The sequence below is a fragment of the Sus scrofa genome, chromosome 5 (assembly GCF_054392235.1).
Source record: "Sus scrofa isolate SSC_HxYL_T2T_F1_AM1 chromosome 5, Sscrofa_HxYL_maternal_Yorkshire_Landrace_v2.0, whole genome shotgun sequence".
In the NCBI taxonomy this organism is placed as follows: domain Eukaryota; kingdom Metazoa; phylum Chordata; class Mammalia; order Artiodactyla; family Suidae; genus Sus; species Sus scrofa.
In genome coordinates this window covers 98,200,590-98,219,831 of record NC_139387.1, presented here as the reverse complement: position 1 = coordinate 98,219,831, position 19,242 = coordinate 98,200,590, and the positions used below count along the sequence as shown (strand labels likewise).

The 19,242-nt window shown below is 42.5% G+C and overlaps 1 protein-coding gene across 14 annotated transcripts in view; it reads right to left on the bottom strand.

Annotated features, from left to right (window-relative positions):
• LOC102159120 (uncharacterized) overlaps window positions 1-19,242 on the bottom strand; it is a 654,277-nt gene that overhangs the window by 162,241 nt on the left and 472,794 nt on the right. The window contains exon 1 of one of the 14 annotated variants that reach the window (XR_014804451.1): window positions 8,447-8,594. The exons of 12 other annotated variants lie outside the window; for them this stretch is intronic. The gene's annotated coding sequence lies outside the window, so the exon portion shown is untranslated. Of the gene's footprint in view, window positions 1-8,446; window positions 8,595-19,242 lie in introns of those variants that run through there. One more of the 14 variants, XR_014804450.1, reaches the window with a different exon arrangement.

Here is a 19,242-nt window from a genome sequence, read left to right as displayed (position 1 = left end):
ACCTGGAGAATCTACAACACCCATCCAAATACTCACTTATTCACCAAATATGTGCTAAGCGCTTCCTCTGTGCCAGACACTGTTCTAAGCAATAGGGCCATAGCAGTGAATGAAATACATAAGCCCCTGCCCTTAAAAGGCTTACATTCTAGTAAGGGGCAGTAGGCAATATGCAAAGAAATTTATATTATGTTGCGGCATGAGTCAGGCTTTGAAGAAAAATAAAGCAAAGTAAGAGGATAGAGTGACGAGATGTTTCTCTTTTATCCAACTCTTGTATTCTTTCTTTACCAACTAAGATATGTAAACTCCAAACAGCTATATTTAATACATCTACTAGGTATAAATATACTACATTCACAGTACCTTTTTTCTTTTTTTTTTTTTTTTTTTGTCTTTTTAGGGCTGCACCCGCAGCACATGGAGGTTCCCAGGCTATGGGTCCACTCAGAGCTATAGCTGCCAGACTTTGCTACAGCCACAGAAACACCAGATCTGAGCCGCATCTGCAACCTACACCACAGTTCATGGCAATGCCGGATCCTTAACCCACTGAGCGAGGCCAGGGATTGAACCTGCGTCCTCATGGCTACCAGTCTGGTTCGTTACTGTTGAGCCACAATGAGAACTTCTCATAGTACTTTTGTATCATATTTTTACCAGATATTCTCCTCATAAATTGAATGAGAAGGGACACCAAGGAAGAAATTGCTGCATTCATTCACGCTGAAAATATTTATTGAGTGCCTAGTTTGTGCCAGGCACTGTTTTTAGAACAAAGAATCCAACAATGAGCAAAACACACAGATCCTTGCTATCAGGAGTTTCCTTTATGGCCGGAGGAGTCAGAGAATAAACCAAAAACATAATAAATACATGTTGAAAGGTGATAAGAACAAGGGAGAGAATAAAAGGCACAGCAGGAGAGGGAGACAAGGAGCCCCTTGGGGATGGGGCCGGGTTGTTGTTTCAAGTAGCAACTTTCCCGTGATCGAGGGGAAGGTGACAAAAACAGTGTCGGTGGGCACAGCAAGCCCCAGGTTGTAGTTCACCCATCACTACAGTCAGAGTGTCATCAATTAAAAGAAAGCACAGGATGTTTTGTGTTGAGTGTTCTATTTAAGTCCATAGAAATAAATGTTATTCTTTCAAAGTCATTTTTGCCCTTCCCTCTTCCTTGCTTCAGAGAAAAATGAGAGGCTGGCAGCTGAAACAATGCAGGGATGGGAGAGGGGAAAGGAAGGAAAAACGAAGAGCCAGCATTCACGCCAGCTGACTGTTTGAACAAGGATGTAGCTGTGACCCAGCCCTCCTGGGTCCCCAGACAGACTTGTTAAGGAACTCACAAAAACAGAACTGGCAGACACTCAGCATTTTCCATTAAGCATGGTGTTCACTTTTTTCAAAAAGTAATGAGATGTTAATATAGATTTGAATTTTAATCAGACCCAACTTGGGAACAGGGTGTTTTTCTGTAAATGTGAAATATTTCTAGGCTTTTAGGAAAATGCCATCCATATAAAGGCTAACTACCGTTTTACATATAAAACTGCCATTCTTCATTGGGTGTTCTGGAAAGACAACAATACAAGAATAAAATGATACAGTGCCACAAAGACTTCTTGCTTTCTTGTGAGTGTTGTTTCCAAGTCTCTATATATTATTTAATAATTCTTACAAACTGGAAAACAACGCTTGTAAACTTAAGGCACGGATTAGGAGGTTTCCGTTTATAAATTACGAAAACAGACATAACTTAAATCTAATTCCTGATAACAACAGTATTAATTTAAGAAGGGCATACATCCAGTAGGGTGGATTCCAATCCACATCTCTCTGATTCTAAAATCAGCACCTTAGCCTAAACTTTTTCCCTTTTTAAATTTTTTTTTTTATTTTCCTCTTTTTTCCCTCCTAGTTTTTCATGGGCGTGTACTTCTTTTACACCTAAAAAAAATTCCCTTTTGGAAAATTATTGTTATATTTATAATTATTGTTCATTACACTTAATTGATCACCAGTTTAGTCTGTAAACCTCAGAACAAAGTCCTCTGGGATGGGATGGGCAGTCTGGGTCCTGGGAGTCACTATTACCTTCCTTGGATAAATCAAGCTGTTTTCCACATGACAAGTCTATCCCACAATCTATTGGTCGAACAATAGAAAATTGCCCCTCCCAGTCCACTTCCTACCCACCCCCACTGAGATTTCTCTTAAGGCCACTAAAAATCAAAATGACAATGTCAGAGCCAGCAGCTGGTGGAAGTTAGGGGGCTAGGGACAAGAATTCCCTAAGCTCCCTCTGCACTCAAGTCTGACATTCACGTTCTACAGAGAAGAGAGGCAGGTTCCCTTGAGTGCCTGTGTTTGGAAGATGGGCCTTTGCTGCACACTTAATCGTTTCCGTCTGTGCATATATTTGATATCTAAATGTGTGTTTATAACACACAATCCTATTATTAAACATCCAGAGTAATACGATAAACGTGGCATTCCCCCTGTGGCTCAATGTGTTACGAACCCAACTAGTATCCATGAGGATGCAGGTTCAATCCTTTGGCCTCACTGAGTGGGTTAAGGATCTGGCATTGCCATGAGCTGTGGTATAGTTTGCACACATAGCTCGGATCTGGTGTTGTTGTGGCTGTGGTATAAGCCAGTGGCTACAGCTCTGATTCGACCCCTAGCCTGGGAACATCCGTATGCCACAGGTGCAGCCCTAAAAAGAAAAAAAAATAAGAAGAAGAAAAAAAAAAGATAAATGCATTGGAGGGAGAGGCATTATTTTACTCTATTATAGGATTTTTTTCACGTTAAAATATAAATCTGTATAGCATTCTTTGCAAAGTAAATTGCCTGAAACTCTTAGGACACACAGACTGAGAATATAAACAAGGGTACTTATGGCAAAAGGGAAGGGCTGTGTACATAGATGGGGTGGAGGTCTGACAGGTGTTCTGATAAGCCCCTCTAAAAACTACCAGCCCTTGGAGTTCCTGTTGTGGCAAAGTGGTTAACGAATCCATCTAGGAACCATGAGGTTGCAGGTTCGATCCCTGGCCTTGCTCAGTGGGTTAATGATCCAGTGTTGCCATGAGCTGTGGTGTAGGTCGCAGACGCAGCAGCTTGGATCCTTCCTGTGTTGCTGTGGCTCTGGCGTAGGCCCGTGGCTACAGCTCAGATTAGACCTCTAGCCTGGGAACCTCCATATGCCATGGGAGCGGCACTAGAAAAGGCAAAAAGACAAAAATAAATAAATAAATAAATAAATACAAACTACCAGCCCAAAACCTCTTGAATAGATTATAGAAATTAAATGCATCCAACTTTAAAATCACACATAACATCAGGTAGTAAGCATGAATATTATATCCCTGAAAGGGACCACGGGTCTGTGGATATAAATTTTGGGGTGCATCAATGGAGTTCCCTGATGGTCTAGTGGTTAAGGATCCATGGTTGCCGCTGCTATGGCTCAGGTCACAGCTGTGGCTTGGATTCAAACCACAGCCTGGGAACTTCTGCGTGCCACAGACACAGCCAAAAGGGAAAAAAAAACAAAAACAAAAACAAGTCTGGGGTGCATCACAGCACTGGGAGTGGTTTTCAACTGGAACAATTTGAGCTCCACACTGAAGATTCTGATTCAGTGGATCTGAGGGGATTCAGGCAACATCGAAACAAGCCCTTCCCCCACCCCAACCTCAGCACTAGGCTACACAGCTCTTTAATATAATGCTTTTACTTTATACCATGTATTTGGTTTAAAATGAAAAGGGGCACTGGTATTCCTCTGTCAAAACCTTCTCTCATAAACTGTGGCCCTATTTTTGTACCACATCACCCATTCTCCATATTTCTGGTATTGTAATTTCTGATACAGCGTTCCAGGTAAAGCTTCTGAGAAAAATAAGCGAATCGAAACCACTGTCCCTTCTCGATGCTTGATAACAAATGCCTCCTATGCGCTGTCCATCAGCTGGGTCTCCTGGAACAAAATACTGTAGTGTGAATGACTTAACACGAATGTACTGCTCATGCTCCTGGAGACTGGGCAGTTCCAGATCAAGGTACCAGCCCCTCTGGTTTTTGGGCTCTCCTCTTGGCTTGCAGATTGCACCTTCTCCCCATGTCCTTAACACTGCAGAGAGGGAGAGAGAGACAGAGAGACACAAAGACAGAAACAGAGAGAAGACAGAGAATGGAGACAGAGAGTTCTCTGGTACTCTTCCTTTTATTACAAGGCTGCTTCTAAATCAAATAACCTCCCAAAGCCCCCCCTCCAAATACAGGAACATCGAGGTGTTAGGACTTCAACATAGACATTTTGGAGGGACACAAACATTCAGGCCCTAATGTACAGAAGGATACACAACGCTAGACTCTGCAGAAGTGAGGCGGTGAGCGCCAGTCTACACATCGATGAGTCAATGCATCCTTCAAGGCGAGAATGTTAACTTATTTGAGAGAATGTACATAAATCACATTTAAAAAAAAAAAGATGCTGATACTGGTTTCCACCATATCCATGGTCAACAACTGATAGAAGCATAATGATGACAAAGAATGACAGCCCAGAATCTAGCGCTCAAGTTGTTTCCTTGGTGATAACTGCTTGGTTAATGGCAATGACTGTTCAAAGTGAAGTCCTAAAGAATGAATGAAGTTTTCCAACCACCTTTTCATTCTGTAATTCATTATATCCATGAATTATCCACTCTACTTCGCATAACTGCCTTTCTTATTTCATTTCTTTTTCTTACCTCAGACCCCTACTTTATAGGGTGCACGTACTACCTACTTCATAAAAGGGCTACACAGGCTGGTAACCGTGACAAATATTTCTGTTTAGACATGCCAAAGACAGGAAGGCTTTCTTCTCCTCCTATATTTCCCATGAGTTGGTACTTAAAGAGGCTGATGAGCGAGGGCCTGTCCTGTCATTTTGTTATCTGCTTGCTCCCCTCCAGCCTTCGCTGGAAAGATTTCGAGCACAGACGCGCTATCAGATCTGTGCTCCTGGAAATGAGGAGTTTGTGCCGTGAACAGCAGTTACATTCTAATTATATTAATTCAGACTGCAATTTCTTTGAAATATAAAGGACCTGCTGTTGGGATGGTGTGGACAATGGAGGCTGAACATGTCAACGACATGACAAATTCCTCGGATGGAGTGCCAGATCTATTGTTGCCCAGGATTCTTTTCTGAGAGCACATTCAGCAAGCACTATCAGTGTCAGCTCTGGAGCAAGGGATTGGTTCATTTGTTATCTTTCCAAGTTGCAGGTATATTTGCCAGAAGAGTCTGCCAACAGATGAATTGGTAATTAAAATCATTTCCACGGCTGGAGGAATGATTCAGAAATTGGTCCTCTTTTTCTTTTCCTGTACAAGGAAACAACTTTGGTGAATACTGATATCGACTCGCCGCAGACAATAGTAGAACTCTGCGATTCCCTAGTGCCTTGCTGCTCACTTTTGTGCCTGAACCCCTTTACTGGGATTTGTCCTTCAGGTTTTCTAACAGAATTTTAAAGTTCTGTTCTTTGCTAGTGTTACATCCTCCCTTGTCTTGTAAAAGCTCTTTGCAGTTGTTCACAAAAGCTAATAGGGTTCAAATACACCTCACAGTATCCCTCAATTCAGAAAAAGGGATACTGTATCTCTTCCCTATGCCAGCTACTGTGCTAGAATAAATAATAAGTAGTGGTGACAGATGTACAAATATTAAGGAGTTCCCACTGTGGCGCAAGGGCTAATGGTCTGGCTTGTCTCTGTGGAGGTGCTGATTCGATCCTGGCCTGGTACAGTGGGTTAAGGAGCCAGCGTTGCTGCAGCTGTGGTATAATTTGCAGCTCCAGCTCAGATTCGATCCCTGGCCTGGGAAATTCCACATGCCGTGGGTGAAGTTGAAAAAGGAAAAAAATCAAAATATTAAAGCTGGTAATAAATTACATACTATAGATGCTAGTTCAGTACCTGCCCCTCGTAGTTACTCAACAAATACCAGTTTTACTATTCTTCTCTCCTGTGCCCAGGAAGAGAGGCTCCTTTATAAACATCCACATGGGTACACAGCATCGTTATCACCAACACAACGACAACGAGATCAACCAGCATTTACTGCCAACAGTCTAGGCACTTTCATTGATTTTTTCCCTGAGTATCTGTGATGTTTTATTCCTATCGCACTGATGAGGAAGCTGAGGAACAGGGAAGAAACGTGGGGGAGCTGACACAATGAGGAAGGGTTAGAACAGATGGGACCCAAGCATCTGAGTCTCACGCTTCACAGTGTCACATGACACCATGGAAATAAATTAACTGCAATGATTTTCCCAGGCTATGCAGTAGCGAAGTAATCCGCTTATATTTTAATACTCATTTGCTTGCTGTGTTTCATTTCTTCCTCCTTTTCTCCTCCCTCCTTCCTTCTTTCCTTCCTGCTCTTATCTCTGTATAAACAGCTGCTTCTGTTTTACTAGCAACAAAGCAAGGTTTTTCACCATCCTCAGAGACTCAGGGGAATCTTTCTAAGAGTCAGTAAGTGGAAAGTGTTTTAAGATAAAATGTTACACCACCACAAGAAGTACTTTCTTCAAATCAAAACAGCAAAATAGCGCAGATTTTTAGACACTGGTGACCTAGAAGTTTACCGAAGAGTTATTAATATATACGTCTATGCATGTATAGGCATATTTATTTTTACAGTAGAGCATTGAGGCATATCAAATGACATGAGGTCCTAGTCATAGTGACAGTAAAAACAAAAAACAACAACATGTGTTTACTTGAGAGGATACCAGAGAGAAACGACTCATTATTCTGCAAGCTGATAGACAAAGGCAAGGAACAAAGCATTTGCCTTGGGGTTTTTTTTTTTAATACGAACTTCACTTCACATAACCAAAACGGTACTGAGGGGGAGAAGTTTCTCCTTGAAGTAGAAGGATCCTTGTGAATAAATAAAAAAAGAGATCATTGATAGATACATCCCATTACATATTTATCAAAACCTATAGAACATACGACACGAAGAGGGAAGGCTAATGCAGATGGTGGGTGCTGAGTGACAGTGACGCGTCAGTATAGGTCCTCTCCTTGTCACAATGTACCACTTTGGGCTGGATGCTGATGATGGGAGAGGCTGAGGAGGTGGGGGAGTTGTGAGGGAGAAAGAACATGTGTGTACTTTCTACTCGATTTTGCCATGAGTCTAAAACTGCTCTAAAAAATAGTCTGGTTTTTTTTAAATCATAAAATTAGGATGTCACATCTTTGCCACAGCTAATGAAATAAGAGATCCAAGCAAAAATCCTCAATTATTGATAACATTACACACACACAAATACATTTCTCTTTATGGAAATACATACCCCACCTTATGGCACAGTCTTGCTAAAAACACAGAACCAGAATCTGATAAAACTTCTACCTCTAACTGTACATGTAGAAAATGCATGGCAAGTACAAAGTACAAGAGCATAAATATATGGGAGAATGCCTCAAGGGACAGAATCAAGAAAATTCAAGGAGTTCCTGTCGTGCTTCAGAGGTGAATGAACAAGACTAGGTTCCATGAGGACGCGGGTTCCATCCCTGGCCTCACTCAGTGTGTTAAGGATCCGGTGTTGCTGTGAGCTGTGGTGTAGGCCGGAGGCTACAACTCCAGCTGGACCCCCTAGCCTGGGAACCTCCATATGCCACAGGTGCGGCCCTAAAAAAAGACCAAAAAAAGAAAAAAAAAGAAAATTCAAGCTGTTAGAAAATTTCAAGGGAAAACAATCTCATTTCCTTTTTTTTCCTGATTTTCTTTTCCTTTTTTTTTGCTTTTTAGGGCCACACCCCCAGCACATGTAAGTTTCCAGGCTAGGGAGTCCAACTGGAGCTAAAGCTGCTGGCCTTTGCCACAGCCACAGCAACGTGGGAACGAGCAACACCACAGAAGTTCCCATTGTGGCTCAGTGATAATGAACCCAACTAGTATCCAAGAGGACGTGGGTTCAATCCATGGCCTCACTTGGTGGATTACAGATCCGGCACTGCTGTGAGCTGTGGTGCAGGTCACAGATGCAGTCTGGATCTGGTGTTGCTGTGGCTGTATTGTAGGCTGGAGGCTACAGCTCCAATTTGACCCCTAGCCTGGGAACTTCCATAGGCTGCGGGTGTGGCCCTAAAAAGAAAAACAAAAGAAACAAGCTGGATCATTAACCCACGGTTCCACAGTGGGAACTCCTCCACCTGCACTTTGACAAGCATTTTTTTTTTTTTAATGAAATGCAAAAAGCATCAGATTATCTTCAAAACTAAATAATTCTAAACCGCCACTTTCCCCGACTCATTCCAACTCTTTGTGATCATTCTCTTTCGGCTTTGTATCCTTCTTCTACTTATCCTCACCACCCCGAGAGACCAGAGTTTAAAGGAAGAAAAAAAAAAAACTCACAGACGTGAAGAACAGGGGCCCAGAGGCCAGAAAAGATTAGATCGCACAGAAAAAAAAAAAAAAAAAAAAAAAAACGGTCCACTCTCAGAGATGACATGCCCCAAGTAGGAATTCTTCTGGTTCATTTTTCAAAGGCTGGATTTTTTGACTCTCTCAGTCCTGCTGGAGACTTGAGTTTGTCAAGAGCTGAATCTGGACTTTCTCCAACTCATGGCTGCATGTCAATTCCTCTGATTTCTAATAAAGCCAATTCTTATTTTTCCAACTTGCTTCCAATTCTCAAATGCAGCTCCAAAGAAAACAGAAAGTAATTAAAATGTCAACACTTCCCTGAAAAGGAACATAAACTCTATTTGGATTTTCTTCCCACTGGAAACGTTGCTTTTCTCCGAGGCACCAGCTCCGTGCGTGGTAACTGGCAGTCACCCACAGCAGAGCTGGTCAACAGGCAAAGCATGTCAATTCCCCTCTGTCCATCACCTTGTGTGCATTTCTTCCTCTCCTTGCCATCTTCCAAATGCAGAGATCATATAAATGAAGTCCTTAAGTCTGTCTCTTATAATGGACTGATATCGACTCCATTGTAATATATCCAAATTTTATGCAATATGAAATACGCTCCAGCAGCAATAAGCTATTTGATCTAACGTGAAAAAAGTAGTGTGGCACCTAACAGCTTATTATTCAGTGCAGTGCAATAAATTAACAGAGCACCGTTTTAAGCTAGAACTTCTTCTACCTTCATTTGGATTGGTTCAGGTGGACTACGACTCTCTTCAGAGTTAATCAGGTTTACGTGAAACAACTACTCTTTTAAATGTATTATATTAAAGGATGAAGTAAGAGGGAGGCAAACATAGGCTATCATTTGGCGAGTGCCTGTTTTATAAGGTTACTCATTTAAAAGAGATTTCCCCATTAAGACGAAAATTTTGTGACCGCGGGTCCAAGAACCGCAAGGCTCAATTTGGAAGAAACAAATGTTCACCACCCACCCCAGCCCCTTTCCTATCTTCTTCTCATAGATTCCTGCCAATTCCTTGACTCAATTTTGAAAAGCACTTTAGTGAAACTCTTGAGTCGTTCTTTCCAGTATCTCTTGACTCCAGTATCTCTCCCACCACATCCAAACTACCTAGCACTTTGGTGCATCTATCAGGCTGACTGTCACCACTGGTCACTGAGGACAGAGGCTCCATCTAGGACCAACAGTCACATCTACACCAAAGGTCTTCAAAATGCATCAAAATGTATCAAAATACATGCCAATACTAAAGGCTGCCACATGGCCACAAGCATCATTTTTAGGCACTGAACATGAATTGAGCGGCTCTTTCATCATTTTAGCACCTCTCTAAGAGGGGTACCATCTTCCCAATTTAGCAAATGGAAACTGAGTCTGATAGAGATGCATTGCAAGTGTAGGAATTAAATCTGGATAACTTCAAAGTCTATGCGACATGTTACTTTAGCTGCTGGAAAAAAGTATTAGCAAGGTAGTATGTGTACATTTCTCCATCACTGTCAAGGGAAAAAAACATCTCGGAATGGATGCTCTATCAGCAGTGAGGCTGAACATTCATAACTGTGTAGGTGGAGTTATTTTACAGTAGTTGAAATAGGATAAATATGCAGTCTGCTGACTTTGCTTTTTTAAGGAGACATTTTCATGTATTTTCAGGATTATAAACTGCTTGAGGTCAGGATATTTATTTCTACATTTACAGTGGGACAGCAGTGTGGTTTGGTGTTTGAGTCAGAAAACCCCAGTTTCAATTTCGGCTCTACTCTAGTGAGTCCCAGCTGGTTTAACTTGAAAGTAGGTAAATACACGACACAGAGTTATTGGAAAGGTTACATGAAATAAATTATAGAAACACATAGCTCAGGAAATGCCATCATCACTGGGGTCTAGTTTTCTCTCCCTCCATCCCCATCCCACTCCTAGTGTCTAAGCATCAGTTTTCCCTGCACAGAGATATTCCATGGAAGTATCAGTAGGTCATGAAAATGTTATAAAAGACACCCAGATTGAAATTCTCCTTCTTCCGTTATTTTCTCTTACAATTATTTGTTTCCCACACATTTATACCTACCTCACCAAAATGAGATCTTTTAAAAGATGATTTTAATTCCAAAACTAGGAGTAATAGAATGAATAAAAGGTACCTGGCATTCATTTCTACATTTCTTTTCTTCTAATTCTTTCTTATTGCTTCACTTCTTGTCCCCAGGTTGTGACAGTAAGTGCTGCTGATAATATAGGAAAGCTTCAGATCAAGATCAAGGACATATAATTTTAAACTTTTATCTCCTCGCTTCTCTGACATGAAACTCTCCTCTCATTTGAGGGGGGAAAAGAGCTAAGTAAAATAGCAAAAGGTGAATCTTGAGTTTTTCAAAAATTTAAGGAGAAATTGGAGGAAAAGGTGAATGACAATCTTGTGAACCAGAAAAAAATTTCCATGGAAAAGCCTTGTTATAAGTGTCTCAAGCTTTAAAGACATATAAGGAGGGGGACATTTTTCTTTGGAAATAGTTGTACTTTGTTGGGCTCTGAATGAACTCTTTGATGACAAAAATTATTATTTTAATGAAGGACAATTTATTTCATCTTGGGTTTATGACATCTTTTCTTCTGGAGAATTTGACACATTTCTTTGAATTAGAATATTATTTGACAGAATTTGAGTTGATAAAATAGCTCAGAGAGGTTAAGTAAAAAATACAGGACCATGCAGCAAATTAGTGACAGGAATTCAAGACTGCAGAAGCCTTACAAGGAGAAAACAACAGATACGGTGCTGGGTAGAACAACTTGCTTGAGGAAAGAAACTTTGCCCTTGAATTTTCTTCTCTCTACCCGAAAAGAATGCACAGTCACATCAGAGATGGGGAGCAGTAGGGCATATGTGAAAGTACTTTGCCTAGAAAGATGGGAAGGGGTTCAAAAGGAATGCGGAAGGTGAGGGGGTTTCCTCTAAATTTTTAATTTTTTTTTAATTTCCCCAATACATTATTTTTTTTCCTATTGTACAGTAAGGTGAGCTTTGAAGAATGAGTAGGCCCTCCCAAGGTCCACACTGTGGAGTAGGGGTGGGGAGGCATTCTAGGCAGATGGCAAAACAGTGCAACGACATGAAAACATGAGTGTAGACAAGCCATGTTATAAAACATGAAGGGGTGCTGCAGACAGGCGTGCCCACATTCATATATATTGAAACCTAATCCCCAATATGATGGTATTTCGAGGTGATAAGGTCATGAGTGCTCTTACAGAAGAGGCGGTGATTATGTCCAGTGGGATATTAGTTACCCATAAAAACGAAGGAAATCTGGTCATTCGTGTCCATTCATGTCCATTAACATGATGGACCCAGAGAGCATGTGCCAAGTAAAAGAAGTCAGGCAGAAAAAAGACAAATATTGTATGATTTCATTTATATAGAGAATCTATATAGAGATTTCATTTATATAGAGAATCTAAAAAACAAAAGAACAAACATAACGGAGGAAGAAGACTCATATGTACAAACTGCCAGAAGAGAGGAGGATGGGGAGGGGGCCAAATAAGGGACGGGGATTCAGAGGCACAAACCTGCAGTGATAAAGTAAGCGTCACTTGCCGCTTCCTTCCTATGGGAGGACACAGAGAAAAGACGACCAGGCATCGATGAGCCGGGAAGAGGGCCCTCCGCCTACCATGCTGGCCCTTTGATCTTGCATCTCCCAGCCTCCAGGCTGCGAGAAGTAAATGTCTGTCCTTATAAACCACCCGGACTATGCTCTTTTGTTAAGCAGCCTGAATGGACTGATACGAGGGAGTAGAAACTAGATCCTGATCAGGCTTGCCTTTTGGAAAGAGGAATGTGGCGAGAATAAAGCTGAAGCTAAAGCTGGGGACAGAGGGACCAATTAGGGAGCCCCTACAATCGTCTGGGGGTTGAAGGGAGTTCCTGCTGAAACGCTCCTTCAGTGGAGCTCAGGAGAGTGGAGTCTGAGTGGCTGGATCGCACATCAGAAACGGTCCTCATGGAGTTGCCATCGTGGCTCAGTGGTAACAAACCCGACTAGTATCCATGAGGACGCAGGTTAGATCCCTGGCCTCGCTTAGCGGGTCGGGATCCTGCGTTGCCATGAGCCGTGGTGTAGATGTGACTTGGATCTCGAGTTGCTGTGGCTGTGGGGTAGGCCACCAGTTATAGTTCCGATCCAACCCCTAGCCTGGGAACTTCCCTGTACTGCAGGTGTGACCCTAAAAAGCAAAAAAAAAAAAAAAGGAAGGAAGGAAGGAAGTGGGGGGGGGGGGATGGAGGGAGGGAAGGGTCCTTACACCCGCACATCACCCTCTTATGACATGAAACCACATTCACATCTCAGCAACTTCCAGGGTGGGTTACCCACCTTTGACACTACATTACAAGTTAGGAGAAGCCTTAATTGAACACAAAGGAAACCATGAACCAGATACTGAAGGATACGTTTCCCAAGGGGTGACAGCGCAGAGGAACCCATGAAGGCCACCGAGGAGAAAAAGCCCAAGAGGAAGAAGGAACTTCCAGAGCTAAAAGGTGAAAGTCAAGAGAAGAAGCACGTCAGACACAGGGGCACCAAAGGTCATGGGCACCAAGTGCTGGGAGAGGCCACGCGAGGAAGGGAAGACGAAGAACTCCATGGTCCGTACAAATGGAGACCAGGGGGTCACTGCTGGACCGAGACAAAAACAGTTTGTGCGGAAGGAGTCCCGAGGTCCTTTTACAAGTAAATGAAGGGAGTGTGAGGGGCTAGAGACAGCATAAATGACACCTTTTTAAGACATTTAAGCTACGAGAAAGGAGAGGGAGGAGCTATCAGTGGAAAGGCTTGTCGAATCAAAGTAGGGACTTTTTTCATTTTATTTTTTAAAAGGCAGAGAGCTTTGAACATGTTTAGGTCCTGATGGTAAGGCGTCTAGGACAAGGCTAGAGTCAGAGGATGTTCTAACCAACAGAAATATAGATGCTGAGTTCTGTGGTTCAGCAGATTCAGGACCTGGTGTTGTCTCCGCAGCAGCTCAGGTTGCTTCTGTGGCTCAGGTTTGATCCTTGGCTCGGTAACGTCCACATGCCACGGGTGTGGCCAAAAACAAACAAACCAAAAAACCCAAAAATAGAGATGCTAGAAATGAAGGATCTGGGTGGGGCAGGAGACAGTTATCAGTATGTTAAAAAAGCGGAATTTCATCAACGAGAAGCAAGGAAATCCCTGGTTTCTGGTGATAACATATAACAGAGCCCAAGTGGAAATAACACTTCAGACTCTAAAACATCAGACACACGCACCATCAAATCCCAGCTATGCCTCTTGGAAGCAGTGTCACCCTTGACCAAGGACTTCACTTCTCGAAGCCTCAGTTTCCTTATCCAGAAAGAGTGACAAATTCTCTACCCCAAAGAGTGATACTCCCTACTAACCCTTCCTATCCCTTTCCCAGCTTGATTTTTCCCTCTAATACTTGTAACTTTTTATTTTTCTTGTTTATTAGACTCTTCTCCCTATCTCTTCTATTAGACTGCAAACCAAACAAGAATGGGGATTTTTTAGGGGACGAGCCAGGCCTGCAGCACGCAGAAGTTTCTGGGCCAGGGATCAAACAGGTGCCATGGCAGCAACCTGAGCAGCTGCAGTGGCAGTGCCGGATCCTTAATCCACTGCATCACAAGGGAACTCTGGGAATTTTTGAAATTTTAATTTTATTGAAGAATAGTTGATTCACAATGTTGTCTTCCTTTCTGCTGTGCAGCAAAGTGATTGGCTACACACACACACACACACATACACAATGCATACACATATAAATATATCTATTCTTTTTCATATTCTTTTCCGTTATTGCTTATCGGAGGATACTGAATATAGTTCCCTGTGCTATACAGTAGGACCTGCTGTTTATCTATCCTGCAGATAATAGTTTGCATTTGCTAATCCCAAACTCCCAATCCTTCCCTCCCTCCCCCTTGGCACCGCCAGTCTATTCTCTGTATCTGTGAGTCTATTTCAGAGACATGTTGATTTGTGTCATATTTTAGCTTCCACAAATAAGTGATATCATACGGCATTTGTCTTTCTCTGTCTGACTTACTTCACTTAGTACGGTAATCTCTAGTTCCATCCATGTTGCTGCAAATGGCATTATTTCATTCTTTTTCTTACATGTATACATTACAATTACATTTTTCCCCCACCCTTTCTTCTGTTGCAATATGAGTATCTAGACATAGTTCTCAATGCTATTCAGCAGGATCTCCTTATAAATCTATTCTAAGTTGTGTCTGATAAGCCCAAGCTCCCGATCCCTCCCACTCCCTCCCTCTCCCATCAGGCAGCCGCAAGTCTATTTTCCAAGTCCATGATTTTCTTTTCTGAGGCGATGTTCATTTGTGCTGGATATGAGATTCCAGTTATAAGTGATATAATACCATATTTCATTCTTTTTAATGGCTGGTATATCTATAAAGCACATCTGCTTTATCCATTCTTCTGTCAATGGACATTTAGGTTGCCTCCGTGTCTTGGCGACTGTAAATAGTGCTGCTATGAACATAGGGGTGCATGGACATGAGTAGGGGTTTTTGTTCATTGCTACATTCTCAGCAGTGCAGTGCCTGCACACAGTAGGTTCTCAGTAAATGATTGTTGAATGAATAAATAAATGAATGAAGTGAATGCTTCCGAGCAATTTCTCAACTTTAACGCTGTTGACACTTGCAGCCAGATCACTTGTTTGGGGTCCTGCCTTGTGTTTTGTGGAATGTTTAGCAGCATCACTGGCCTCTAACCCTTAGATGCCAAACGCACTCCACCCCCTGGTTGTGACATGCAAAAAATGTGCCCCAACATTGCCACATATACTCTGAGGAACACAGTCTCTCTGAGGTGAGAACTTCTGCTTCTGGAGTCAGTGCTACCAAAAAACGCTAGTTTTTAACAGTGTTAGAATATGGAGGAAGGAACCAAAAAAAAATGAAAGTAACACTTGGTCACCAAATTCTCCCACGACCTGCTTAGTTTGAGGTGAAGAAAAATACTGCTGCTGAGATGGTACTGGCTTCACAACACACTGGCATTTTAGTTATAACTTTACCAAGAAACATATTTAGAAGAAAACACTTCATAAATTAAGAAAGTGCCTTCTTAGTCTCTCATCTGTTAGTTGCACGTGACATATTTTCTTTCTTGTCACCTCTCTGGACAAACAGTAATAACACAAATAATTACCCCTACCCACTTAGTCTGGTATCATCAAAGTTAATAATGTATGAGACAGAATTTCAGAGCCAACACTTTAAAGAGAATGCTGTCTCCACCTCCACAATCTAATTAATAAAGGATTACAGAGAGCCAGAAGATCCAGCTCAAGTTTTCCTTTTCAGGATTATCTCTCCCTTCAGATTTTCCATTTTACCACCCCATTCCTTTGCTCGGAGTAGAAATCAACCATCTTATATTAAAAGGGCTAAGAATGACCTTTCAGAAACATGAGGATTTCATAGAAGGCGGAATGTTCCAAAAATTGCCTTTGGGAGCATAAAAAAATGATGCCATAAGAAGACCCAGAAGTGACTTGGCCCTGTGTTCCCCCCAATTATAGACACCTCGAACTGGAAGCAATGGCAGACCACCAGGGAGCTCATGGCTAGGGCAACCCTACATCTGGGGCTGCCTGCAACAGTCCTAGTTTATTGCTGCTGTCCCAGGACAGTAATTACTACCAGCCGTTTTCCAAAGGTCTGGATGTGAGGTATAGAGTCACCTTTACACAGACTTCATACGCATCTGACTTGTGCATAAAAAAAAGACAGCGTTGAGCGCTGGCTGCCTGTCTTCTTCTCTCTGGACCCTGAGCACCCCTCAGTTTCTTCTCAGCAGTCTGGCAGCCTAGCTACTGAGGGAGAACTTTCTGCAGCACAAGCTGAAAGATAAACTATCTGTGAGTCAATTAATGAGTCAGTCCACACAGCTTATTGATCTGATTATCATTTCTCTCCCCAGTCCCAGGAAAAGTAAAATGGTCATTAGGTGGCCGTGTCCCAGATCCTGATTGCTCGGGTTTTCCAGAAGGCGCTTAGATTCAGAGAGGCCAAGTAAAGTGAGAGCTGACTCTCATCAGCCTGGCTTCAGATTCCTGAGCTGTTAAAAGGGCCCCAGAATGCAAGGTCCTGGCCAGAAGAGCCTTTGATAAGAGTCTCCTGGCCCCACAGCCCAATACCCCTCCATTTGGGGAGGGCTGATATCGAGAGATCGCCAACTGAGCAAGGATGTCTTGACACGTTACTAGGAAGATAAGCCTTTCTTCTTCAGGACCAAGAACACAGCTTAAAAGATTACATGAGAATAAGGGGTCAGCACCCTATCTGTATGCCCCCTCGGACCAGGAGTCTGCAGGCAGTGGGACAGCTGGCCCTCGTTCCAGAGCCCCGCTGAGGAGGAGAGGAACTGAGGACTCAGGAACAGCTTGAAGGCAGCCAGAGATGAGACGGTGTCTGCTGGATGGGCCCCAGGCCTGTCTATGACCTAGCAGCCCGGCCTACCCAGCTGCAGCTCTCACCATGCAGCCCCTCAAACTCCAGAAGGAACTGCTTCTGGTGTCTCTCATACGTCACAGTGCGTCTCCACTTGGTGCCTCTGAATCAAGAGTTCCCTGGAGTGCACTGCAGGCTGGAATCCCCATTTTATTGTCCCCTCAAGTCCCAGCGTAGACGTAATGTCCTCCAAGGAGCTCTCACTGAACCCCTGAACTGGGATTAGAGGGTCTCTCCTGAGACATCTGCTTTGTATTTCCTACTGTCAAGATCATCGCTCTTGGTTACAACTGTCTTTTTATTTATCTAGAACCTCTGCTCAGTTATAACCCCTGTGAAGTTAGGGACTGTGTCTTGTTCCCTGCTCCCTATTTTCCCCCAAGTAACACATGCCATACCTGGTATACAGCAGATGCTCAAAGAACCCCTTTTGAACAAATGAATAATCAGTTTTACTTTGGTGGCAGGGACAGCGGAGCCTAAGGACATGAAAATGGCACCTAACAAATAATAAAGTAAGCATTTACTTAAAAAACATCGTATAGAAATCACACAATATTTCCACTACCTGGTTATTTATATGCCACCTACCATGTACCAGACATTTTATTTGCAAAGTTATTGTTAGTATTAAATTAGATAATGCATATATTGATGTTTAATAAATAGTACCTGATATTATTGTATTACTTAAGTTTCCCTAAACCCTGTGATGTGAGTATTTATGATCCGCCTGTTGAGGAAACTGAGCCTCAGAAAGGGTTAAAGTGACTTGATTGAAAATGGCAACATCAAGACGCTAAATAGTAACTGCTTGACTCTAAGATTCAAGAATTTCCCTCTAGAAAATGGCTTGCCTATGAAACGAAAGGGAGGGAGGAACAAACGAACAAATGAAAAAGGAAAGGAGTGAGGAAATAAGAAAGAAAGAGAATTGAGATGATTTTTCTTTTAACCCTACTGAACCTTTTTTATCCTTGCAAAATTCTTCAAACAATATGATGGCATTGCTTTCCATGTAGTACCCAAGCTCCGTCTGCTACAGTTACGATTTATGAAGACATATTATAAAAATGCTCAGAATTCCTGATCTAACTGAGCTGTGACATTGCTTGGACATGATAACCAGCGAGAAGCTCTGTCCCCACTGGCTCGTCTTGCCACTGTGTCCTCAGGGGGCACATCCTGCATCTGCGGGTGTTGTCCTGACTCTGGTCTCTCCGGCTGGCTGGTGTGAGTCACCGCGTCCTTGGGGAGGACGATGAGTCAGAATGCTTAACCAAGTACTTTGGCAAATTGAAATTAAGGATCTATAGGAAGGGTCATAAAAGTTTGTGGGGAAGTAGAGGAGGATGCACCATCAATTAGATGTTTAAACCTGGTATACAAACAGCCTTTCTCCAGAAATAACAAACAGCAAAAACAGGAGTTCCTGTCATGGCGCAGAGGAAATGAATCCGACTAGGGACCATGAGGTTGCGGGTTCAACCCCTGGCCTCGCTCAGTGGGTTAAGGATCCGGTGTTGCCGTGAACTGTGGTGTAGATGGCTGGCAGATGTGGCTCGGATCTGGCGTGGCTGTGGCTGTGGTGCAGGCCGGCAGCTACAGCTCCAATTGGACCCCTAGCCTGGGAACCTCCATATGCAGCAAGCGCGGCCCTGAAAAGACAAAAGGACAAAAAAGAAAAAAAAAAAAGATAGCATCTAAACACTGTCCAATACCTAGTGGCTGCAGGAAATCCATCAGCCAGATCAAGACCATTTCTATTTGCCTCCGAAAAGAGAAAACCACTAACTGAGAAGATGCCTCCCTATCAACAATATAATGCAGAGAACTCAGAAAGACTCTAGTGGGGGGGTCTCATAATTTCTTCTGGAAAGTTCTTGAATGACACAAAGATAACAGCATCGGGTATAACCATCCTGGTCAGCCTATACAACTACACTTCCTCCTTAGGTGAACACACACGAGGTGCCAAGCATTATACTAAACCCTAGGATTCAACTGTAAACGAAACAAAAATGATATCTGCCCTCATGGACCTTATAGCCTGATATGAAAGCAGATAATTAAATAATCACAGAAATACATAGATGAATGTAAACTATTATATTCCTTTGAAAGAAAATAATCAATTTTTTAAAAAATTATTATATGATAAGCACATTTTAGGAAAGAAGTGTAATTGAACTTTTGACTATAATAACTGAAAAGTTACTCATAAATCCCAAATCG